The sequence below is a fragment of the Dasypus novemcinctus genome, chromosome 10 (genome assembly GCF_030445035.2).
Source record: "Dasypus novemcinctus isolate mDasNov1 chromosome 10, mDasNov1.1.hap2, whole genome shotgun sequence".
Classification (NCBI taxonomy): Eukaryota; Metazoa; Chordata; class Mammalia; order Cingulata; family Dasypodidae; genus Dasypus; species Dasypus novemcinctus.
The window spans coordinates 43498949-43525148 of NC_080682.1; the positions used below are offsets into that span (position 1 = coordinate 43498949).

Sequence of the window (26200 nt, forward strand, 5' to 3'; positions counted from 1 at the left end):
TAGCCATTGTTTCCAATTTTGGCTATTATTAATAAGGTGCTATGCCATTCTTTTGGTGAAAATAAGTACTCATTTCTTGGTTTAGAGTGGACTTGCTGATATTCTACTATAAAACAATTGTTACTTGTAATAGAAGAAATTGTATCATTGTAGTTGCTGAGGGCAGGGAGAGGGAAGAAGACATGTGATGAGGGGGCATTTTTGGGACTTGGAGTTGTCCTAAATGATATTGCAGGGTAAATGCTGGACATTATATATCCTGCCATAACCCACTGAATGTACCGGGGGAGAGTGTAAACTACAGGGTAAACTATTATCCACATGGTGCAGCAGTGCTCCAAACTGTGTTTGCCAAGTGTGATGAGTGTGCCACAATGATGGGGGAGGTTGTTGGTGTGGGAGGAGTGGGGTGGGGAGATGGGGGGTATACGGGAAGTTCTTATGTTTTTTATAATGTAATCTTTTTTGTGATGTATGTATCTTCAAAAAAATACAATTTACAAAAATGATGGGAGTGGGGGGTGGGGAGTGGGTTGTATGGGAACCTCTAATGTTTTTTTAATGTAATGTTCTATGTAATCTATTAACTTTAATAAAGAAAATAAAGGAAATTAGACACAGAAACAACAAAAGTACTAATTTCTGTTGTGAGTAGAATTGCTGTACCACAGGGTGTAAATTTGTTTAGTTATTTAGCTTTAGTAGATATTGTCAGTCTTCCAAAGTGGTTGCATCAATTTCCATTCACAGTAACAATGTATGAGAATTAAAAAAAAAAAAAAAGTCATCATAGCAAATCTCAGTAGAGAAAGTATGGTCTTTTCAAATGGTGCTGGATCAACTGGATATCCACATGGAAAAAAAAAGAAACTTGACACATCTCACACCATACACAAAACTAGAGGTGGATCATAGATCAAATGGGAAAGATTAAAACAATAAAGGAGAAAAATTTTATGACTTAGGTAAATAAAGATTTCTTAAATGGAACACAAAAAGCATTAACCATAAAATAATAACCGATAAATGGCTCTCATATTGGTTTGAATAGTCTCCCCCAAATTCACATCCACACAGAAACTCAGAATGTGAATTTATTTGGAGGTAGACTCTTTGCAGATATAACTGGTTAAGTTAAAATGAGCCCCTCATAAGAAGAGAAGACAGACCCACAGAGGCAGACACAGTGGACAGCACCATCTGAAGACCAACTGAGAGAGATTAGAGGGAGGCAACTCCAAGCTGAGGGACACCAAGGATGGTTAGCAGCCACCAGGAGCTAGAAGAGAAAGCTGCAAGAGAGTCTCCCCCAGTCTCCTATAGGAGCCTACCCTGCTTACAGGGGATTTCAGGCTTCCTGTTGTTTTGTCACTCAGTTTGTGATCATTTGTTACAGCAACCCTAGGATGCCAGTGCAGGACCTTATTAAAATTTAAAACTTGCGTTCATCAAAAGATACTATTAAAAGGTTGAAAGGCAAGTCACAGACAGGGAGAAGGTATTTGTAATACATATATCTGACAAGGCACTTGTATTTAAGATCTATGAAGAGCTACAATAAGAAAAGGAAGAAAATCAATATTTAAATGGGGAAAAGGCTTGGACAAGCAATTTACAAAAGAGAATAACTGAATGGTCAGCAAACATATGTATAGGTGCTCAATATCATTAGCAATCAGGGATATAAAAGTTAAAGTCACAATAAAATATATAAGTATACCCCTATAATAATATATAAAATTAAGTGGACTAACTATATCAAGTGGTGGTGGGTGAAGATGTGAGTGCTGTTAGCATCTTAATATATTTTCTTTTGATTTTTTTCTCTTCTCTCAACACATACTTGCTTTTTACCAAAGATGGGATCATATTGTACCTATTGTTTTTTTTTTTTTTAAAGATTTATTTATTTATTTAATTTCCCCCCCTCCCCTGGTTGTCTGTTCTTGGTGTCTATTTGCTGCGTCTTGTTTCTTTGTCCGCTTCTGTTGTCGTCAGCGGCTCGGGAAGTGTGGGCGGTGCCATTCCTGGGCAGGCTGCTCTTTTCTTTTCACGCAGGGCGGCTCTCCTTACGGGGCGCACTCCTTGCACGTGGGGCTCCCCCACGCAGGGGACACCCTTGCGTGGCATGGCACTCCTTGCGCGCATCAGCACTGCGCATGGCCAGCTCCACACGGGTCAAGGAGGCCCGGGGTTTGAACCGCGGACCTCCCATGTGGTAGACGGATGCCCTAACCACTGGGCCAAAGTCCGTTTCCCCATATTGTACCTATTGTTACCTCCATTTTTCACTGATTATGTATCCTGAATATTTTCTCACAATTAAATATTTTTCCTCATTATTTGAAATTATGTACAATATTCTAGGCTATGATAATATCATAACTTATCAATCTCCTTTTCTATCCTATTTTGTGTTGTTTAAACAATGCTATGATCCATGCACATTAGGATAAATTCTAGAAAAGTATTCAAAATTTGAAATTCCTCCAGAAAGATGGTCTGAATTTTACTTGCACCATCACTTGGAGAGGGCTTGTTTTCCTGCACCCTTAGTAATACTGACTTTGTTTTTAAGGTTTTATTTTTTATATTATTGATTTCTCTCCACTCCCTCATTGTTTGCACTTACTGTGTCTGTCTTGTTTCTTTTGGAGACACCAGGAACCAAACCTGGGACTCTGATGTGGGAGGGAGGCACCTAATCAGTTGAGCCACCTCCGTTCCCTGCTTTGTTGTGTTTTTCATTGTGTTTTTCTTCTTGTGTCTCTTGTTGTGTCATCTTGTTGCGTCAGCTTGCCATGCCTGCCCATCACGCCAACTCACTGTCTTCTTTAGGAGGCACTGGAAACCGAACCTCGGACGTCCCGTGTGGTAGGTGACAGCTCAACCTCTTGAGTCATATCTGCTTCCCAATATTGACTATTTTTTAAAAATTTTAAATTGAAATTTAAAAAAAATATTGACTATTTTTAGAAACAAATCTTACTCAATTTGAAAGGCAAAAAATGAAACAGAGAACTTTACATATTCTTTTTGATTTCACATCAGGCTTTTTTGTATTTGGGCTGTTTAGTGTTTCATCTATGCTGGTGAAAGCCTTTGAAGTTATAAGAGCCTGTTTTTATTCTTCATGTAATTGTTCTTCTTCTGCCAACTTTGAGCTACTAGGCTGTGGCTTCCTTAGTAACTATTAATAGATGCAAGAGTGATACTAGCAAATCCCCTGCAAGGAGAGGCATTTCTTCTTGGGAAACAGGAGCCCAAAAGGCAAGGGGTAAATAAAATCGGGAAAAGTTTCTGATTATCCTTTGGAGAGAGTTGCTATGTGATACATTGTGGGAACAAGAGCTCAGGCCCAACAGAAACTTCGGGAAATAACTGCCTTATTACTTACACAGCACAATGGGATCAAAGGAGGCAGGGAAGAGATCCCATCTTGGCTGGTCTCTTGGGAGGCTAACTGCTCGGGGCAGGAGAGATGGATGGCAGCTTGGAGAGGAGAAACTCTGTGCTGTTGAGTATTAAGTATTTACACAACCCAGAGAGAGGGGCTCTGCCACCGGGATCCCTTCCCCCCACAAGAAGCAGCTGGGGCTGCTGGGCCCCAGTTTCAGGGGTTAAGACATGGTCAGGTCTTTTCATTAGACCTGGGGCTGCCAAATGGAAACATACTAAAACATCTGTACACAAAAGAAAGGAAACCAGGAGTAGGTGAGGGCTGAGAGATGGCTGCTAGGTATGCCCCTGACTTCCTCAGTAGCCCTTCAAAACTTTATTGAGCCAGACATTGTGTTAAGTCCTGGAGACAGAAGGATAACAAGACAGCTGTGGCCTGTGCTCTCATCCAGCTCATGGCCGTGTCTCAGGAAGCTCTTGAAAGCTAAATAATCTTTTTTCTATATCCGGTACCTTGATATGCCTATTCATTCATTCAGTAGCATTTGTTGAGTTTCTAATCCTACTATGGGTTAGGCATTATTCTAAACTTTGAGGTTATAGCCGTGAAATAAAAGGGACAAAATCTCTACCCCCATGGAGTTCACCTTCTAGTTGTGGGGACACTACAAATAAAATAAATTATGTACGTAAAAAATACACTATGTTAGATGGTAATAAGTACTTTGGATAAAAATAAGGCAAGAAAGGGAATTGTAAGCTTGGCGGTAGATGTGTAATTTTAAACAGGGTGATCTAGAAAGGCCTGACTGAGGTGACATTACAGTCAAGAGGTGATGGAGACCAGGGAGCGAAACATGTTCATGCCTGGATGACACCATAGCACAGAGATCAGATAAAGTCTCTGTAGTCTATGTCAGCTGGGAGACAAATATAAAATTAATTGTGATAATATATATGGCATTCTGTCAGCTATAATGGTCTATAAATGTAGGAGGTTTTCAGTAAATTACATAGAAAATATTACAAGAATAAGTTCATATATCAGCATTATAAACACACATAAAATCATAAACTACATAGTTCAGTTAGGGAATATGATAATGTATAACCTGGGGGCTAATTGTCCCGTGTATATGGTACCTAAAAACTGTGGTTAGGTTTTTTTTCCTCTTAAAGTGAAATAAGGTGCTTTCAGTACATGAAAAAATCCTTGAGGCTTCTGCTTGGAAGCCCACTTGTTGCTTTTTGTGGTAAGGTAGGGTATAATCAGTATTCGTTGGTATGAAGATTATTTGCTTTGGGAAGCCAGATGATGTTCAGAGAAATCATTTGCAAACCCATGAATTATTTGCATGTTGATGGGGCCAAAAGATCCCATAACTAAGTTTTCTTTCTCTATTTGTGTTTCACTGCTTTGCAAGCTCTAGAACCTGCAGGGTGAACAAGGTTGGCTTTTAAAAAACATCAAATTGTTATACTGTTGGGAAGTGGATTTGGCTCAACTGATAGAGCGCCTGTCTACCATATAGGAGGTCCAGGGTTCAAACCCAGGGCCTCCTGACCCGTGTGGTGAGCTGGCCCACTCTCTGCAGTGCTGACGCGCTCAAGGAGTGCCATGCCATGCAGGGATGCCCCCCGTGTAGGGAAGCCCCATGCTCAGAGTGCACCCTGCAAGGAGAGCCGCCCTGCGAGAAAAAAGCGCAGCCTGCCCAGGAGTGGCACTGAACAGAACACCGGGAGAGCAGATGCAGCAAGATGACACAACAGAAAGAGACACAGATTCCCGGTGCCACCGACAAGAATACAAGTGGACACAGAAGAACACACAGCGAATGGACACAGAGAACAGACCGGGGGAGGGGGAAAGGAGAGAAATAAATGAAAAATAAATCTTAAAAAAAAATTGTTATACCGTTTGCATTCTGCCTAGATCCTGGGATTCCTGAGTCACTCTGAAGGAAGTCTTTAGAGACCTAACCTGCGTTGTTTGAAAAAAATTACCTGGAAAAAGCAGTTTAGGGCGGGGAGTCGTCTTTTAATAAAACCCTTATAAGCTCCTGGCCTTGCAGGAATTTTTGCCAGGTCGTGCGTACACACTGTTTCATCATCTCGCCGGAAGGCACTCCCCTAACTCTGCAATCTTGCAGCACACTTACATTCCGCATCTCCGAAGAGATGGGGAAAGGCCTGGTTCTTGTTGATTGTTTACTGGGGCAGAGAAGAGTATTCTCTGTGCCCAAAGCTGGCCAACCATCACTCATTCATTCATTCATCAAAAATTTAATTACGCGCATATTCCATGCCAGGCGGGGGTCCTTGCCCAGCAAAGCCTGAATATCTAAAGGTCCTGTGGGTGCAAAGCCCAGAGCCCAGAACTCCAGATTCGCAGGCTGGAGTCTTCCCACTTCCCTCCAGTCAACCTTGGAGACAAAGAGATGTACTCCCGCAGCTCCCTCCGCTGAAGAGCTCGGCCAGCGGCCCGGGGCGGGGGCGGGCGTCAGCGCTGCTGGCTTCCCCACTCCCCCGCCGGAGGGGACGCTGCAGCGCCAGCGCTCGGCCCGCCCCTGCGCCGCGCTCGGCTCCGTTGGGCGCTGCGGGCGGCGCTGCGGTGGTACGTTCCCCTCGTCGCTCTCCCCTCCTCCTTGGTTCTCCCCGCCGGTGGTAGGTGCCGGAAGTGCCGCCATTTTGGGGTGTTCTGCTCTGGCGGCAGCGGCAGCGGCGGCGGGACGCGGAGGCTCCCTCGGGACTCGGCCTCAGTAGCGAGGCGGCGGCGGCGGCGGGGGCGCAGGCAGCAGTTGAGGCAGCGGCGGGCTCAGGTGCAGCCGCTGGTGAGTGCGGCGGTCGCGGATAACGGGCCGCGGCGGGGAGGGAGTGAGGGAGGGAAAGGGAGGCGCCGCGGGGCGGGTCCGGTTCGGTCGGCGCCAGTTTACAGGGTCCTCAGGGCGCGGCCGCTTCTCGTTCTGCGCGTCCCAGGGTCGGGTTTGCGATCTCCTCCCGCGTGTCGGGATCCTCGGCTCCCCAGGTCTCGCGCGCTTACTAGGCGCGTGCTCCGCGTCCCAGGAGACCCGCCCTCCTCGTGGCTTTGCCCCTTGTCCCGCTCCCTTTGCCTTCACCCTCCGGGTCCAGAGGGCTTCGATTCCTGCCGAGGGACACCTTCGCTTCCACCGCGGCCGCCGTGCCGGCCCCAGGCTGCCGGCACCGGACACCCCTTCCCCGCCCCTGTCGCCCCACGTGTTCTTGGTGCCCACCCATGGGGCAACCGCACAACCCCACGTCCTCAGAGGGCAACGCTCCTCGGGATCCTCGAGAGCCCTGCGTTCTTCGACTCAGATCCGCTAAGGCCCTTGCTCGCCCTCCCCCCCACGTCAGGTGTTCACCCAGTCTTGGCCTAGTAGCAGAGCGGAATCTCGCACCCGGGAGCGCGAGAACATATTATAGAGCTTTCTCCGCTAGATCTGGGTTTAGATTTAAAGCCGGTGGTGTGTTGGGCCTAGTCCTTGGGGTATACTGTTTATATTCGCTTAAGATCATTGCCCAGGATCCAGGGAGCCTCTCTGTGGTTAAGGCTCAACCCTGTAGTTGAGGGGACGGTGTTGAGATTTTGTCGGAGCCTGTTTCAGCAAAATGGAATCTCTTTCTCGCCAGCAGACTTAATTCTGTACGTTTATTACCATCGAGTAAAAAGGCAGAGTATCAGTTTAAAAGAACATAGAATGCTTTATAATGTCTGCAGTGTAAGAAGTTACAAACTCCCAACGAATCCTTTACAGGAATTTCATCTTTTAAAGGTCTGTTCACTATTTTTGTTCTGGATTGGAATTAATTGCATTTTTCTCACCTTTTTGACAAAAAATTGGGTAGGCTCGTTTCCACAAGTGTACCGTCTTTCAGAGTGCTAAACAAGTTTCAGCTTCTTAAATCTTTGGTGAGGATGAAGTCTTCATATAGAATGATCCAGGGTGCTTTCTGTTTTAGCATTAATAAGTCCACTTGGAAAATCACCTTGTACTATAATAACATGAATAAACTTGCTCCAGTGATATTTTTTCCCAAGCCAATTTTGATATTTTTCTAATTTTACTTATCGATTATTATATGCTTTTTGATCCTGAGATTGAAGCATTGTTAGTAGAGCAAAGCTGAAGCGTTCAGCTGTTACTTTAACTGGGAAGTTTATGGTTCCTTCAGTGGTTCCTCTGATTGTCCCACCACCTGTTTCCATTGAGAATGACTCCTGACCCAAAGCATAGGCCTCAACTTCTCTCTGTCCATTCATTCTTGCTCTGTAGGGTTTTTCTTCTCCCAGGATAGTATCTAACTTAAAATCCATTAGGAGGAGGAACTTTTAGAGATTGAATATCTTTTCCAACCCATTCACTTTAAAGACAGAGAAACTATAGGCCATGGAAGTTAGTTGCCCAAGGTTGTATAGCAAGTGCTCTTAAAAATCTCACAGGAAGCTGATGTGTCTCAAGAAGTTGAGTGCCCACCTCCCACATGGAAGGTCCTGGTTCACTTTAATTCTGGATGCCTCCTGAAAACAAAAACAAAACAAGCAAAACAAAATGAAAAAAAAAAACCAACTCAGAGAGCTGATGTGGCTCAGTGGTTGAGCACCAGCTTCCCACATACCAGGTCCTGGGTTCAATCCCTGGTATCTTAAAAAAAAAGTCTCACCACGGACATTATTTTTATATCATGAGCTATAGTACAAATTGCTTTTTGAGATAAAAGGGAATGAAAGTGAAAAGGGCCCTGGGCCTGAGGTTAAAAGCTTGGATTGCAGTCTTTTTCTGTCAGTTACTAGGTATACACCCCTAGCCAAGTCTTTGAACTTTTCTGAGTCTTAGTTTTATTCTCATCTGCAAAATGGAGGAGTGTCTTTTTCACATGGCGGTAATTCACCTTCAGTTCAGTAACATGTGAAAGTGCCTGCAATGTAATAGGCAGACAGTGAAATCTTCAGCCAGAATGGCTTATTTATTTTTCTAAAGATTTCTACTACAGAAGTTACAGACTCATTATTTTTAAAAAGCCCAAAAGGAAGAAACTTGACCATAGGACTTCTACTCAGAGATGATCATTAATATTTGGTCTTTATCTTGCCCATCCTTTTTATAAGCCATAGAAATGTTTATTGATTTACTGAAATAGGCATCTCATAACTACAGTTTTATATGTTATATTTAGGAGGTACCAGAAATTGAATCCAGGACCTCATACATGGGAAGTAGGTGCTCAACCACTTGAGCTACATCCTCTCCCTTGTATGATACATTTTTAAGATTTAGTAGTAGGTAATGGGCTTTTTCTTTTCTTTTGCATGGATTTGTTTTTAATAATCACATTTTAAGTGGTGCTGTGTATTTAATTAATAGCTTTAGCATGTGTGAGATAGGTCAATGGCTATCCCAAGTATAGGAGCAAAGGACAGGAGTCTTTCTTTTAAATATGTGCTGGGCTGGAGGAGGAGGACAGACCTGCTATTGTATTTCTGTTGTGTGGGACACTGTGTGTATGTGTGTGAATACATATATGATTAAAAAAAAAAGAAGATTTGTTTCTGCTGCCCCTTTCTGTAACTGCCACTGGAGCTTCTTTAACTGCATTTTCCTGTCTGGCTGGACCTAAAAGGGAAGTGGAAGGTTATAAGGTACCTGGGGGTGCTTTGAAAACAAAAGAAATGTCAGCTGGAGACCAGGGTAAAGTTGGAGGAGGTAAGAGCATAGGCTCTTTTATGCCCATCTTAGGCATTACCAACAAATTTCTCTCTTCTCTTTGAATCAGTGAATGGTAGGATTTGGTAAGCTCTATATTCTCCACTAGCCTCTGATTCTTGGAAGTCAGGGATACCTCTTTTATTTTGATACCTAGCCATCTCTTGGGGCTCTATAAAGCTTGTTGAATTCATACTCTTTGTATGGATTGCCAATCACAGAGGGATGTCCACTGACATATTTAAACCTGTTGGAAATTCAAACATGTTAGTGTGCATATAGTATTTAACACTAACTCAAATCATAGTTAATAGCATCATTTCTGATTTCTAATCATATTTCAAATCTTTGAAAGTATAGCATTTTCAGAATATGCATTTACTGAAAAAGTATCGAAATATTTGGCAAGTTTCTGACTTTATGTTATGGCTATAATAATATATGAATGGTTTTTGTTGGAGGTTTTTGTTAGAAGTTGATCTGTTTTGTGTACAGATAAGTTTATAAATTTGGTATTTTATGGCCTAGTTAGAATAGAATAAATAGTTAATAGAGCAGTTTGAAGATACTTATAGGCCTCCCTGTAGTAATTCCTAGTAGGAATGAAGCTATTCATTGAGTATTCTCATGCTTAAGATAAAGCTTCTGCTTATCTTTTTGGAGATTCACAACTGATTTGGGTCTGCTTGGTTGTCTGCTTTTTCTTTGGTTATTGGGCTGAGCCTCCTCCATTTTCTTTCTCTCCAGTAATAAAGGGAGTTGAATATTAATTTTTTAATATTAATCTTATGGCATGGAATGAACTGGAAGTTTTATTCAGTCAACTCTAACGTCCCAAAGAAGTAGGTAGAACCCAAGAAGTACTTTTGAAAATTACAGCCCTCCATAATACATAAAACATAGGGCTTTATTTTAGTGTCAGGGAAGACATATATATCTTTATTCAAATAACATAAATCATTCTATTGTTCAGAACTATTCTTTGATTCTTGATTATCTTTGATAGTAGTTAGAAAGTATTTTTGAAGTTCAGGTATTTCAGAAATACAATTTGAATCAGGAATTAACTTTTCTTTTGATAGCTTTTAAGCAGAACTTCTAATAAATCTCAAAGTTGCTTGCTATAAATATAATATTGAATTTACGTGCATGCCCTCTCCTTGATGTCCGGGGGCCCATGGAATGATCAAAAAGCGAATTCGAGAAAAGAGAACAACAAGAAAGCTTGGGTGAAAACCTGGAGAATTAGTCTTCCCATAATTGAGAATTGATTCTTTGATTTTAGAATGAAAACCTGTGATTTGAAACAATGTTGTAAATTGAATGGGATTTATTAGCACAGCCACTGAGATGTAAGGTGTGACAGCCCTGGACAATGGGCTTACTGATTGGTAACACTACTATGTGACCTTAAAATTTCTGGCTCCTTAGGGAGTGGAAGTGACTCAAGCTGTTAAGCATCTGCTTGCCACAGAGGAGTCCTGGTCAGTTCCCAGTGTCTCCTAAAACAAAAATGAAAACAAATAAGCAAAAACAAAGGGACAAAAGCCAACTCAGGGGAGCCAGTGTGGCTCATTGGTTGAGCACTGGCTCAACCAGGTTCATTCCCTGCCCCTGGTACCTAAAAGGAAAACTAAACAAAACAAAACTCTGGGCCTGTTTTCCATCTTTAAAATGGAGATCCAAGGTTGAAATGGTAATGTTGTGAGAATTAATTCAGGAAGATTAGGCCAGGTACTGAATGGTGCCTGGCACAGAGTTGATAATGGTATTTCCTTTCTCCATCTGTAAAAATGTGGATACTACTTATCTAATGGGAGTAGCAGTGCTATTCAGCCAAGTAAGATAACAGGTAAAACATCTAGCAGTTCCTTACAGAGACAATAGCTAACTTACTGTTCTTTTCATTTCCCCTTTTGGGTATATTTTGCTTTGCATTTTCCTGTGTCAATTGTGGCTTAAGGGATAAGGTTGTTTCAGAAAGTACAATTCATGCACCTGAAATGTTCTGCTAAGAAGAGCATCCTTCCCATAGAACCTTTCATCTCGTTCTCTGTGGAATGCCTGGGTAATGTGATCTAAATTCATCTTCACTGTCTCCACATCACGTGAGTGTCTGTGGTTGATAGGAGCTTCTACATTCATAGAGAACTGAAAAATACAGATGAATATATTTCTGGATTTGTAAGCACACCTTGATCTTTTCCTAATTTAATTAGGTAACACACTTTAGGATTGGGGGAGGGTGAACTCTAATATTTAGAGTTGTAATTTAGGTGAAAGATGTAATAAGTTCTAGCTATTAGTTTTTGTTTTTTTTTTAAGATTTATTTTTTATTTATTTCTCTTCCCTCCCGCCCTCCCGGTTGTCTGCTTTCTGTGTCCATTCGCTCTGTGTTTTTCTGTGTCTGCTTGTATTCTTGTCAGTGGCACGGGGGAATCTGTGTCTCTTTTTGTTGTGTCATCTTGCTGTGTCAGCTCTTTCTTTGCCCTGGGTGGCTGTCCTTACGGGGCGCACTCCTTGCGTGTGCTGTTGCCCTGTGTGGGGAACATCCCTGTGTGGCACAGCACTCCTTGCACGCATCAGCACTGCTCATGGCCCAGGTGATCACAAGGATCAGGAGGCCCTGGGTTTGAACCCTGAACCTCCCACCTGGTAGGTGGGCGCTCTGTCCTCTATCCATTGAGCCAGATGTGTTTCCCTTGTAAACTGTATTCTATCAAAAATCTTTTTGAGCTTTGTAATTTGCTAAAGACAGTTTTTTGATGAGATCTTTGTAATTGCAACTTTGTCCTTGTCATGAAATTGCCTCACAGAATCTCCTTGAAGTAGGAGTTTCCTTATGGAATTATTCAGCGGAACTGTTCTTCAGAGTTATTTTTTAGCTTCTGCTATATAGGTCTTATTAGAGACTCTGAGCATATATTTGCTTATTTTAAACTTCATTTGGTTCCAAGCCTGTTAACTTTTCAAGGATTTTTATGTCAGTCATAAACTCCATATTGACTTTCCGTATCCTTTCTACTAAGGAACTCTTTAGTTTTTCTAAAAACTATAGTTTACACACCAGGAAAGTAAATATCAAAATATATCTTTGGACAGTGGGTTTATGGGTAGTGTTCCTCCCCCCCCCCCCCCCCCCCCCGCCACTATTGTTTTTAAATATTTTACAGAGCAACGGCTCTCATAAATATGAAAAGTTATTTTAAAATTAGACGTTCTTTTTTCTCAAGAGATGAGAAAGCCTAGTTAGAAAAGGGTGTGTGTATAAGATAATTCAGTATCTTAAATGATTTAAAGTAATGTAACTCTTGGGGTTTTGTGAAGTTTTGATGTGACGCTGAATTAGCCAACCCTTTTTCTCACCTTAGAAGCAATAGACTCATTTTCAGAATATTTTCTGGGTTGTAACACTTAGATTTTTCTTTTCTTCCACTTAGAAAATATAGCAGCAAATAGGAAGAGGGATGGTAAGTTTTGGTTTAGAGCAGGGTTTCTTAACAACGGGTCTGTGAGCTTAAATTGAAATAAAAAAAAAACCACCATTATTCTTGTGGGGACATGTTGGTGTGGGTGATATATTTCCTAAATAATATACAATGTAGTGTGGACTGCGTAAGGGGTCTATGGTTTTCACCTGACTAGCAAAGGGGTCCATGGAACAAAAAAGATAAAGAACCCATGGTTTAGACGCTGCCTAAGGTGTGAGGGATCTCGCTTAATTGATTTTAATGTGCTGGTTTGGAGATGTGTTTATAGGTACAGAATGTGGTTTTTGAAAGAAGTGTTCACTAACTTTATGACCTTCATGGGACCGTCAGTGATTCTTTTTACTGCTGTGTTCAGCTTTAACAAAATGGAGGTAAATAATTTCACTTTTTCCCCAAACTGAAACTCCATTGAAAATTTATTTTTGAGTTGGGAAATTTGTTTAGTTTGAGGATTATACAAAATGAGGTTGTTTTGGTTCCAAAGCTGTTTAATTTTATAGTGTTATGCTTTTAATTTTGAAAGGTCAGTAGTTTCCATTTACATAACATTGCTACTCTTCAGCAAAAGAATTGCTGAATTAGAAACTGTCACCACTTTCTCATTGTTCTTTTACCTTTTTGTTTCCTGTGAGATTGAAGGAAGCTCTTACAGTGACTGTGGGAATGTGTGATATTTGGTGATAACGTGGGGTAACTAATAGTCTACTGTGAGTAGATTTTTTTTAACCCAATATTATTTGAACATGTTAAGTTTTTTTTGCTAGTTTCTGTTTTGTTTAGATAATTTACAGTAAGTGTTCCTCAATTTCTTTGTGCTTGTAGCATTTGTGTGTGGGAAACATTTTTTACTCCAATCCCTTCCACCCAGTCTACAGTCAGATAATTTAGCTAGTGTTTCTTTCTCTCCTGGATGAATTCTGTCTGCTAACTTGCCATGCTAGGTTGTGTGGGATAGTAACAGTGAGAAACACCTGTGGTGTTCCTGTTGGCTGCCTGCTTGATTCTGAATCCTGTCTTATGGGTGCTGAGGGTGAGAGAAGTCAAGGATGGTAGTAATAAGCAACTGAAAATATATAAATAACATTTATCAGCTTCCCGGTTATTGCTGTACATTGAAAGCAGTACTGCTTTGTGTCATACAGTCATTTTAAGCCTTATAACAGGCTTTGCACAGGATATTTCACAGGAAGCTTGTTAATGTGGTGAAAAACTTTATTCCCTATGTCTTTATTTCTTGGATGGCTACAGTATAAGGAGCAGATATCACATTTTGTGTTTTGGGATATATTTTGGCTCTTCCCTTTTTCATGAAGCTTTTCCTCTCCATTCATTCCAGACTTGTCTTGTGGGATATGATTTAGTATTTTATTAATATCCTTAAAAAATATTTATGTGTTTTCATTCCATGAGATTTTTAGGCTTTTAAAAAATGTTTCTTTTTTTTTTTTAAGGACACATAGATCACACAAAATGTTACCATTAAAAAATAGGAGGTTCCCATATATCCTACCCCTCCCCCCCACTCCTCCCACATCAACAATTTCTTTCATTAGTGTGGCACATTCATTGCATTTGATGAATACAGTTTGGAACACTGCTACACAGCATGGATTATAATTTACATTGTAATTTTTTTTAGGCTTTTTGAGGGTGAAGATTGAATTATTGCTTAGTGTAGTGCATACCTTTTTTGAGAGGTCAGACATTTAGTCCCTTCTGTGACCTAGCCCCGCCTGTAACAGGAATGGACACCTGACCCAAACTGGGCAAGTCAACTTTCTCTTAGGGATTTAAGTTTGCTCTTGAGATTCAGGTCTTTAGGGAACAAACTGGTCACTCATATGCAGAGAACTATGAATATACTAATTCAGATGCTGGGCTGCAGCCAAGTTCAGGCTCATAAATGTGGAAACAAGGAACGTCAGTTAGGGAGAATTAAATAGATCTGTCCAGAGAGAAGCAGGGATTAAAAAATAAGAAATGCAACTTTGGAGAGAGAGGCAAGCTATCTGTGTGCAGAATTGAAGCCTGGGTCCTTTCTAGGGTGGCTCTGTTGTACTCTCTGCCCTTGGGTTCTTGAGATACTTCATATGCTTTCAATTAATTCCACTTTTTGCTTAGCTAGTTGAAGGTTTCTTTTGTTATAAACAGAAGTTTTGCACCAGACACCTAGTAAACAAGCTCTGTATAACACTTCTTAAATTCACTTGAGTTTTTACAAGTCATGCTTTAGGATTATGGCTCTTTGGAAAATCTCCCATTTTTGCCTATCAGCCTTCCTATCCCCAGGCTCTGAGACTGCTTGGAATCTTGGCTTGGTCTGCATTGTAGACATTGGCCTGTGTTGTTTGTCGCTTTTGGTTTGTATTTTTTTCCCTCTGATACTTTGCCAAATCAAGGTTATAAAGTTTTTCCACAAGCTTTTAATGCATATGTGTTTATAACTTGTTCTTATAGGGATATTAGCCTGATAAAAGCAAATAATACTGCTATTTCAAATAGGACACTTAAAGTGTGCCATCATTTTTAGACTTTTTTTTTTTTTATGTTTGTGAGGTGCTTAGATTTGGTTATTTCTTCATTCCAGTGAAGTAACACATTTGTTTTAGTTTACTGATTGTTTCCTCTTTAAAGAAAAAAAGCTTATGGGCTTGAGTGGAACAATAATGTGGGTTGAACGCAGTTGAGACTTTAAACAAAGGGGTAATGGCGAGTGGCTGTGAGCCCAGATGATGGAGTCTGTCTAGTCCCAGCTCAGTTAGTAACTTCATGAATGATCTGTGATAGGAGCATCACAGTGGTGTTTTTCTTTCTGAAAAAATATTAATGAAGGAGAGAGGGACACTCTGAGAAAGACAGTTTAGTGCTTCTAATTTAATTTTTTTCTTCCTGTGATCATGTCAATAGTCATTAAAAAACTTATAGGGGAATGTAAAATTTCTCTTTAATATTAACGAGCAGAATTAAAAAGCGACAAGAGGCAGCTTTGAATTGTGGATTTGCATACAGCCAGGAAAGAAAAGATTTGTTGGGTAGAAAAAGCTGGGAACACATGGTTTGACACCAGAAGCCAAACTTTGGTTATGAATATGTATCTAAATAATGTTGTGCCTTCATGCAGTGTGTGTATAGTATTGACCCTATTGCTGTAATAGAGGAAGTTTTACAATCCATAGTGCTAGCACAAAGTAGATGCTTGGTAAGTAATTGTTAAATATCCATGTCAGGCCAAATGACACTTAATTCTGTGTTTTGAGAAAGTTCGCTGTTAAACAGGACTGGAAAGAGGAAGAAAACTTTTAAAATTGAGATTCTATGAATATCTTGTTTGTTCAAATAATATTGTTTTCTGAAGTAGAAGTAGAGCTCCAAGGAGTTTTCTGTAGAAAAAGTAAGCTGTTTTCATTAAAACATATTAAATAGGCCATGATTTGTACTCTTAACAGCATTTTTGGAGCTCTGATCTTGAAACCTCATATTGTATATTGCCTGGACAGTCAGAAGGTTCCTAGACAACCCTGATTCTGGCTCTGTTTTCTGTAACTCCAGAGAATAAATAAGAAAAGGAGAATCTGACACTCCTGGCAGCCTATGCTCTTTTGCTTTCCTGGCCAAGGCATGCGTTTAAAAATAAAATCAAGGAAATTGTAAACCAGTAGTAAAAATGAGTAGGGCACCCAGGAGTCTGTCTCCCTTGTGTCCTGTGGCCTCTTGTCTTTCCCTTTTATCTCTAGACTGTTGTTTAAACTAGTGTGCCCAAATTATCTTCTGGGCTTGTCCCTCACACTTTGTTTTTCAAGTTTATGGGAGATAATCATGGAAATGATTTTATTTATTTATATATATATATATATTAAAGATTTATTTATTTATTTAATCCCCCCCCCCCCCCGGTGTCTGTTCTCTGTGTCTCTTTGCTGCGTCTTGTTTCTTTGTCCACTTCTGTTGTCGTCAGCGGCATGGGAAGTGTGGGCGGCACCATTCCTGGGCAGGCTGCACTTTCTTTCGCGCTGGGCGGCTCTCCTTACGGGGCGCATTCCTTGCGCGTGGGGCTCCCCTACGCGGGGGACACCCCTGTGTGGCAGGGCACTCCTTGTGCGCATCAGCACTGCGCATGGGCCAGCTCCACACGGGTTAAGGAGGCCCGGGGTTTGAACCGCGGACCTCCCATGTGGTAGACAGACGCCCTAACCACTGGGCCAAGTCCGTTTCCCTATATTTTTATTATATAGTCATTGTATGCTGTTTCTGTTTAATAGTCTCTGGATATATTTATAAGTGCAAATTAAAGAAAGCTTGCAAGTCTCCTTACTGAACTAATTCAGGTTTTAGATTTTGGTGATGGGACTGGGAAACAATTTAAAAATAAATCCTATGAACCTGTTAAAGCAAAGTTTAGGTGAGTTAATATACCAAAATCAAATATAATATTTTCATGTCCAGTGCTTACCTTTTATTTATTTATTTTTAAGATTTATCCCTCTGTTTTGCTCTCGCTGTTTTCTGTGTTCATTCACTGTGTGTTCTTTTTTAAATTATTTTTTATTTTTTTATTTTGCTGTGTGTTCTTGATGGCACTGGGAACAGATCCTGGGACCTTCTGGAGTGGGAAAGAGGCGCTCAATCTCTTATGCCACTTCAGGTCCCTGGTCTGCTGCATCTCTTATGGTCTCTCCTCAGTGTCTCTTTTTGTTGCATTATCTTGCTGCACCAGCTCTCTGTTGGGCCAGCACTCCCTGTGGGCCAGCACTCTTGTGTTGGCCAGCTTGCCTTCATCAGGAGGACCCGCGAATTGAACCTTGGACCTCCTATATGACGTGAGCCAAATTACTTGAGCTACATCCGCTTTGCTGGTGTTTCTTTTAAAAGCTAATGGTGGGGAGCAGATGTGGCTTGGGCCATTGAGCCCTTGCCTCCCGTGTGGGAGGTCCTGGGTTCAGTTCCCTGTGCCTCCTGGAGAAGGCAAGCAAACAATAAGCAGACAGATGAGAGTCATCTGGGGGAGGGGAGGGATAAATTTTAAAAAAATAGTAAGTAAGTAAGTCTTAAAGAAAAGGAACTAATAGCGGAGAATGGATAAAGCTCAAGTGGTTGAGTGTGCCTTCCTGCTTGCCATATACGAGGTCATGGGTTTGATCTCTGGCTCCTAAAAAAAATAAAACAAACAAATGGGAAAAAATAAACAGCCAACTCTCTATGAACCAAATATATTGTATAATGTATTGTATGATTGAATAAAAAATTTATGTATCCGGTACGTTAATTGAAAAAAATTTTTTAATGTATTCAGTACATTTAAATGAGAAACGTGGTTTTTTTTTTAAAGATTTATTCCCCTTTCCCCCTGTTGTCTGTTCTCTGTGTCCATTTGCTGTGTGTTCTTCTCTCATTAGGTGGCTCCGGGAATCAGTCCTGGGACTTCCGGAGTGGGGGAGAGGCATTTACTCTCTTGTGCCACCTCAGCTCCCATTCTGCTACATCTTCTTGTTTTCTCTCCTCTGTGTCTCTTGTTGTATCATCTTGCTGCACCAGCTCTCCACGCAGGGTGGCACTCCTATGCAGAGCCGCATTCCTGGCATGGGCCAGCACTCCATGTGGGCCAGTTTGCTCTCACCAGGAGGCCCTGAGCATCGAACCCTGGACCTCCTATATGGTAGACAGGATTCCAGTTGATTGAGCTACATCCATTTCCCAGAAAAGTATGTTTTTATTCAACTGTTTGTTTGCTTTTTAAAGATATATTTTATTTATTTCTCTCCCTTTCCCCCTTGTCTGCTTCCTGTGTCCATTCTCAGTGTGTTCTTCTGTGTCCGCTTGCTTGCATTATCCAGTGGCACTGGGAAACTGTGTTTTTTTTTTGTTGCGTCATCTTGCTACATCAGCTTTTTGTATGTGCAGCGCCACTCCTGGGTGGGCTGTGCTTTTTTCACGCAGGTCCGCTCTCTTTGCGGGGCACAGGCCTTGTGTGTGGGGCTCCCCTACATGGGGGACACCCTTGTGTGGCAGTGTACTCCTTGTGTGCATCAGCACTGTGCATGGGCCAGCTCGCCATAGGGGCCAGGAGGCCCTGGGTTTGAATCCTGGGTCCTCCATATGGTAGGCAGATGCTCTATCAGCTGAGCCACGTCCGCGTCCCTCAACTGTTTTATTTTTATTTTTTAGTTGTTTATATTTTCAGTTATTAAATGTACAAAATAAAGTTAAAAAAATGAAAACAGATGGGGGAAAAAACACCCAACTCTCATTGGGGAGCAGCGTAGTGGTTGAGTGCCTGCTTCCCATGATGAGGTCCTAGATTCAATCCTGGTACTCCTTTAAAAAATGCTAATGGTATAGTCTATATTTATGTTTTTGCTAGTGATTTTGAGATTTCTGTTTTACTTTTATGAAATAGCCATTTGGCTTTCAACACATCTTATAATAGTGACATTTATATTTAGGCTTTTCAATAGTTATTAGTTTGAGGTAAATGAAAGGGTATTGTGACACAGGGATACTTCTTGAACTTTGTTCCAGATACTTTCTAGCTCTTAATTTGTTGTGAGTCAGGGCTAGGATACTGAAGTTTTAGATTATTGATATGAAATTGTGTTATTTTTATTAATGTTCATTTGTCTGGTCTAACTTTATTCTGGGCTAGCAAAACCAGGAGTTCTCCCAAGTTAGAAAAATGCTTTCTTTTGAATTCTGACTGCGCCATTTCTTCCCTGAACAAACTAGATCTACAGATCAGATTTGTAAGTGATCTGTTTTCTTAAGATATCTTCTAACAGAATGGATCTCTGGGGAGCAGCGTGGCAGCACACATTTAGCTGGGAGTGGCCGTTCATCTCCCTGAATTACATCACCTTTGTCCACACAGCAGTTTTGAAGGCAGACTTGGAATTTAAATTTACACTTCTCTACTCTGGTCCACTTGGTTTTATTTATTGTAATTTTGCATGTCTGATCTATTTCTAACATAATCATGTAGGGAAGCAGAATTATTTTATTTATTTTTATCCCCCCCCTCCCCCCCCCCCGTTGTTTGTGCTGCCTGTCTTGTGTGCTATCTACACCTGCTCATTCTTTTTAGGAGACACCAGGAACTGAATCTGGAACCTCCCATGTGGGAGGGAGGAGCCCAGTTGCTTGAGCCATATCTGTTCCCTGCTTTTTGTGTGTCTCATTGAGTTTCTTATCGTGTCTCCTTATTGCATCAGCTTGCTGCACCATCTTACCACGTCAACTCGCTGTCTTACTCATCTGCTTTAGGAGGCACTGGGAACCAAACCTGTGACCTCCCGTGTGATAGGCAGGTGCCCAACTGCCCAAGCCATATCTGCTTTCTTTTAAACTCTTGGTAGGAAAAATAATATATGATTTCAGAAGCTGACGTAGCTCAGTGGTTGAGTGCCGACTTCCCACATAACAAGGTCTCAGGTTCAATCCCTAACCCTGGTATGTCAAAAAAAGCAAACACATACATGCACACATGTATTTTTTTTAATTTTAAATTTATTTCTCTCCTCTTCCCCCACAGTTGTCTGCTCTCTCTGTCCTTTTGCTGTGTGTTCTTCTGTGTCTGCTTGTATTCTTGTCAGTGGCACTGGGAAATTGCATCTCTTTTTTTGTTGCATCATCTTGCTGCATCAGCTCTCCCTGTGTGCGGAGTCACTCCTGAGCAGGCTGCACTTTTTTCCCATGGGGCAGCTCTCCTTACAGGGTGCACTCCTTGCGTGTGGTGCTCCACTATGCGAGGGAAACCCCTGCGTGGCACGGTACTCCTTGCGTGCATCAGCACTGCGCGTGGGCCAGCTCACCACATGGATCAGGAGGCCCTCCCTGGGTTTGAACCCTGTACCTCCCATGTAGTAGGTAGATGCTCTATCAGTTGAGCCAAATCTGCTTCCCTACATAATTAATTATATATGTAATTTCTATAATATCGTGGGCTGGGAAGAAATGGCAGCATACATAGGTCACTGAAACTTCATTGAGTTTGTATGTAATTATTTTTATGAATAGGGAGGGGGAAGAGTAATAATTAAATATTCTCAACTCTTCTTTTGTGAGAGTCACTAGAACAGTTTTAATATTTCTCCAGAATTGTGTTCTACTCGGTAATATTTCTTGATGGCAGCTACCTTGCTAAATTGCTACATCCAGAACATAGAAAGATGCTTTGACCCAAAAAAAAAAACAACAAAACAAAACCTGCCAAATCCACCCCCAGAAATCCTAATGGGTCTCCATGGTAACAAGCTCCTTGCTTACAACTTGTCACTGTGTAACTGTCACTGGGGTTGAAAGAAAAGCCAGTATCTCAAGAACTATATGGCATTAACTACTTGCAACGAGCCAGAAATAGAAAAGAAAGTTAAAGGTTTTAATTTGTGTTCCATTAATTAGATGCTTTAAAAAGCTGCCTAATTATGGTAAGGTGCAGCAGTGGGAAGATGGTGGGTGGCCCAGGCAGAATTTGGAGGAAGAGAAAGTGAGCCATAGGCTCAGAATGTTTGAATCTTCAGAGATTTTTCTCACTTAATCCTTTTGTTTTGCAAATGAGGGAAATGACATTCTTTATTTAATGTTCACATAGAGGCAGAAATAATATTCCAGTCCAGGTCTTCTCATTTTCTCACAACGCTGTTCTCTTGTCTCCACCTACACATTGGATTTGCTTGCCTCTACTTTTCATAATGAAGTTACAATTTCTGAAGTTAGGAAAGGGCCTTAGTGGTCATGCAGGGAAACTACCCAGCACAGAAATCCTTTCTACAGTATCCTGCATGGGTGACCTCTGCCTCCATCCTCAGGTGGGAGTTTACCTGTCTAGTGGGGAATGCTTGAGTTCAAAGAGAAGAAAGTTTTACATTAATTTTGCATTTTAAAGCTATACCCTTTTTTCCCCTCCCCTTTTAAAATAGTAGGTATAAATCAGAATAATTTCCAAATATTTTTCATTATCCTGTTTATCTCCATTTAAGTTATGCTTCTCAGTCATGGCAAGACAGATAGTTCTTTAAAGGAATTATGTCATGCCTAAACAATAGAACTTTTAAAAAGATAATGCCATATTTGGAACAAGCTAGTCCTTTAACAGGTGGGAGGGAAGAGATGATGATAAATGCTATATTGAGCTTAAAATACTTTATAATATGCTTAGTAAGATGAGGTGAGTGGTAGCTAAAGACTTTTGAAAGAGGTCTCAAAATATTTTTAAAACAAAGTCAAAAGTCAAATAGGCAAATTTTATGTTTTCAAGATGTATTTGTGAGTGCTTTTATCATTATTCATAGATAGGCACAGTAACACAAAGGTGAATTTTTTTGTTCTGAGCAAGCATTATTTTGGAAATTATTTATTGCACATGCCAAAAAAAGATTTTAGATCCATTTTTTGAAGATCTTGTTTCTCAGTATGCCAGTCACTTAATGCCCTTATCATTGCTTCAGCTTTTATTTTACTTTTCTTGTTTAGAACTGCTTGAAAAGTAGTAAACATTTAAGAATCTAAGGTTGGGTTTTTAAAAAAATACCTTTTAACTTAAGCAAAGCACAAGTATATTTTCTAAAAAGATATACAGGAGTATTTTCAGTTTTTTGTAACCACAGAACTTTTCTTCCTTGAAGAATTTACCTTACCTAAAAATAGAGAGTTTGGCTCCAATATTAATTTTTCTTTTTGTCTTACCAGAAAATTAAAGTGAAAATGAGTCTGTTGACAGTGTTTTGCTGTCATGACTTCAGCACAGTAGAGAATGCTATAGTGAAAATGTGGATGAGTTTTTAATTCTGGAATTTTATGACCACCAACACTTCTTGTTGTGCAGCCAAGGTAATTAAGGTAATCAAATATTTCAGTTGTTAGCAGGTTGTGGATGGGTCTGAAAGAAATCTCCAATCCTAGCCTCACCTGCAATGACCTTTCCTCTTAGTTACACTAAAACATATTTATTATTGGTTGTGTTCTTTATTCATCCAGTTGTGTTTTTTTTTTAAGATTTTTAAAAATTTATTTCTTTCCCCACCCCGTTGTCTGCTCTCTGTATCCATTTGCTGTGTGTTCTTCTTTGTCTGCTTTCATTCTTGTCAGCAGCAGTGGTAATCTGTTTCTCTTTTTCTTGCTGTGTCAGCTCTCCCTGTGTGCGGTGCCACTTCTGGGTGGCCTATGCTTGTTTTACGTGGGGCAGCTCTCCTTATGGGGCGTACTCCTTGCATGTGGGGCTCCCCTACACGGGGGACACCCCTGTGTGGCAAGGCTCTTCTTGTGTGCATCAGCGCTGCACATGGGCCAGCTCACCACATGGGTCAAGAGGCCCTGGGGTTGAACCCTGGATCTCTCATGTGGTAGGTGGATGCTCTATCAGTTGAGCCAAATCCACTTCTTCCCCAGTCAGTTTTTGCAGAAAGTTCATTGGACAGAATTTTGCTTGAAAATGTATAAAATTATACTGTAATGAAAGGAACTAGCTGTCGGAATTTATATTGCCTTACTGGGGATGGGGTGGGAAAGAAAGATGACCACATTGCCACCATTTTATAGACAAGCTTAAGAACCTTCGTGAGGTTAGTAACTTACTTGGAGCACCCAAATATTAAGTGGTGGAGCAGGACTCTGCTCCCAGGGTTTTAACTCCAGATCCAGTGTTCTTTTCCTGTTCCTTTCTTGCTTATTGAGGTCCAGTTTCATGATAGTAATGAAATAATTTTATTTTTGTGGCCACCTCTTTTCATGTGGTAGTATAATTTTTTTAAAACTATTAGTCAAGAATATAAAAGCATGGGAAACGGACTTTGGCCCAGTGGTTAGGGCGCCCATCTACCACATGGGAGGTCCGCGGTTCGAGCCCCGGGCCTCCTTGACCCGTGTGGAGCTGGCCCATGCGCAGCACTGATGCGCGCAGGAGTGCCGTGCCACACAGGGGTGTCCCCCGCGTAGGGGAGCCCCACGCGCAAGGAGTGTGCCCGTGAGGAGAGCCGCCCAGCGTGAAAAGAAAGTGCAGCCTGCCTAGGAATGGCGCTGCCCACACTTCCCGTGCCGCTGACGACAACAGAAGCGGACAAAGAAACAAGACGCAGCAAATAGACACCAAGAACAGACAACCAGGGGAGGGGGGGAAATTAAAATAAATAAATAAATCTTTAAAAAAAAAAAAAGAATATAAAAGCAGTTTCTCAGTAAGTTCTTATCTTTGAGAGAGTTAGGAAAATAACATCTGTTAACTGCCCTGATAAGATACTGTTTGTTTACCTTACCTAAACTGTTTTGTCTTTTTTCTTATTGAAAAGTAGGAGTTATTTAACCCTAACAGAAGTGGCCTGGAAATGTGGTTTTAAGGTCTGTAGCATTTCTAATAACTTCAGGTCTTTCAGAAGAGGTAGGTGAATCATGACGGAGTTTCTGTGGGCAGATAGGGAGAAGCATCCCTCCTCTGGGTCATTTAGTAGATGGGATGACTATATGTTACATCTTTTTTTTTTTTTTTATATTGCATTTTGTGTCTTTTGAGTTTCTGTATTTCATATATACATTATTAGAACAGTTTTAGGTTTACAGAAAATTCATGCATAAAATACAGTTCCCATATTACCCCGGCCCTCCCAGTTTTCCCTATTACCATTTGCGTTCTTGTGGCACCTTTGTTAACAGTTGATGAAATAATATGAATTATATTACTAGCTATACTCCATAGTTTACATTAGGGTTCACTCTTTGTGTTATACAGTTCTATGGGCTTTTAAAAAATTTTATTTCTAGTAACATATATTTCCAATTTTATCCACTTTTAAATACATAATTCAATGGAGTTAATTACATTCACAATATTATGCCGCTGTCACCATCATCTATTAACAAATTAGTGAGTCATGATGGGTCATAAAAAAGGCTACCATCTCCTGACTTCTAAGTTTGTAGTTTCCTCCCCCTCCTTAAAGTACCATCCTCCTCCCCCAGTCCCTATATCCTGCAGCCATCCTTTGGCTTTGCCATTGCTTCTTAATTCCAAACAGCCATATTCCGTGAGCTCCTAGGAAAGAGAAAGAAAAGACCACCAGTCTTTCCAGGCTTTCTGGACTTTGGCATATCCTCATTAAAGAGTATCCCAAATGCTTTTCTTGTATATGTCTTAATATGTGTCTTCACCAGCAGTCTTGTTTTTTAATCTCCCATTTACAGGTTGTTTTCACAGTGGGGGAGAGCCATGCTCAGAGACTTGAATATTTTTTGTCTTTTCATTTCTTTGCTTCTATTTATGTTCTTTGTACCTTTTCTTCCTTGAACTTGCAGTTTCTGCATAGTTGGCTATTATATCATCTTTGGAGCTGCAAAATAAAAGTTGGAAGATTTTAAAGTTAAGGTTCCCAGAATAATGTCGCCCACATTGCACATATGTCACATTTTGAGTTTACTAGTTAAGCCTCTAAATATGTGCTTTCTTTACTGTATGTGCAATATAATAACTTAGGTTGCCATGAGAACCTGAAAATTTGAGGCTTTTAAATATTTCAGTAACAGATGCAATTTTTCTTTTATCATCTTCTTAAAGGAAGGCTAATTTTTCTTTTTAAAATACTTTTTGCAGATTGAGGGGTAAGGCAGTAACTCTTCTCATCAGCTCTTTGTTTGCATGTTATCAGTCGTCTTCATTCCAGTCTTCCATGCTCCAGTATTTTCCCTTGTATCTGTGTCCTATTACTTTCTTTGCTACAATGTAGGATTAGAAGTAACAAACTGGAAACTTTACCTTTTTTAAAAAGTGCAGCTGGTAAGAAATGAAGTATTTAGTGGTATATCCCTTAGTAAACCTGAAGAATTCTAATGTAAGCCGCCTGAAATGAGCTATAGTGGGTAACACATAGGCTAATAAAAGTTGCTTGAAAACTTTTTTTAAAAAGCGTTGTGGTTAAAGATACTCCTTGTTTTTGGGATGGGACTTATCTGTCAGATTTATTGTTATTGGAGTTATTATCTTGTGTGCTAATGGAGTAACTTGTAACATTGATATAAAAAGTGAACAAAACAAAACACAAATTAGTCTGTCATTTAAAGACAATTCAGGTTCAGTTTGAATTGAATGGATGATTTTGAATACTTTTTTTTTTTAAAGATTTATTTTCCCCCCTTCCTCTGCTTGCCGTCTGTGTCCATTCACTGTGTGATCTTCTGTATCTATTTTTCTTTTTGTCTTCTCATTTTTTTTTTCTCTAGAATTCACCGGGATTTGACCCTGGGGACCTCTGACACGGAGAGAGGTTCCCTGTCAGCTCTGCCACCACAGTTAACTGGTGTCTGCTGCGCTTCGCCTTGAGTCTCCCCTTGGTCTCCCTTTTGTTGTGTCGTCATCTTGCTGTGTGACTTACTTGCGCGGGCACTGGCTTATCGCTCAGGCACTCGACTCACTGCATGGGCACTCGAGCAGGCACTGGCTTCCCGTGTGGGCACGCTTTCTCTTCTTCTTTTTCACCAGGAGGCCCCAGGGATCAAACCCAGGTCTTCCCATATGGTAGGCGGAAGCCCTATCACTTGAGCCATATCCTCTTCCTGATTTGTTTTTTTTTTTTTTTTTTAATTTTTATTTTTGTCTTTATTTTTTTAATTTACAT

At 40.8% G+C, this 26200-nt stretch overlaps 1 protein-coding gene across 17 annotated transcripts in view; it reads left to right on the forward strand.

The window, feature by feature from the left end:
- Positions 1 to 5550: 5550 nt before the first annotated feature.
- The window catches only part of CELF1 (CUGBP Elav-like family member 1), an 88572-nt gene continuing 67922 nt past the window's right edge, over positions 5551 to 26200 (forward strand). For 6 of the 17 annotated variants that reach the window (XM_071218017.1, XM_071218016.1, XM_071218025.1 and 3 more), the window contains exon 1: positions 5860 to 6230. The gene's annotated coding sequence lies outside the window, so the exon portion shown is untranslated. Of the gene's footprint in view, positions 6231 to 26200 lie in introns of all 17 variants that reach the window. The other 11 variants (XM_012524923.4, XM_058306213.2, XM_071218019.1 and 8 more) reach the window with 3 other exon arrangements.